Source organism: Trypanosoma equiperdum, assembly GCF_001457755.1.
Source record: "Trypanosoma equiperdum strain OVI genome assembly, contig: ctg_1213, whole genome shotgun sequence".
Classification (NCBI taxonomy): Eukaryota; Euglenozoa; class Kinetoplastea; order Trypanosomatida; family Trypanosomatidae; genus Trypanosoma; species Trypanosoma equiperdum.
The window spans coordinates 15,678-15,980 of record NW_027123187.1 but is presented as its reverse complement, the minus strand read 5'-3'; positions in this window follow the sequence as shown (position 1 = coordinate 15,980).

The following is a 303-nucleotide window of genomic DNA, read 5'->3' as shown; positions in this document are numbered from 1 at the left end:
ACCAACGTTCGAATAGGACTGCTGGTGGTACGTTGCCAAATATCTCTTTGAGGTAGTTGAACGTTATACAAAAAAAGAAATGATACATCTTTCACATCGCACAATATAGGAGGAAACACCAGCCCAGCGAAGAATGTCGGTTCCTCTCCGTTCTCAGTGTTTTGAGTAAAGAGCGAACTTCCTAATTGGTAGTCTTCTGACTATATTTAGTTCACATTATCTGCGAAGTTAGAGTAAAGGACTCGCAAAGGATTCTTTTTAGAGATTTTTTTATTAGTTAAAAGATTTGAAGTGAAGGTGCGG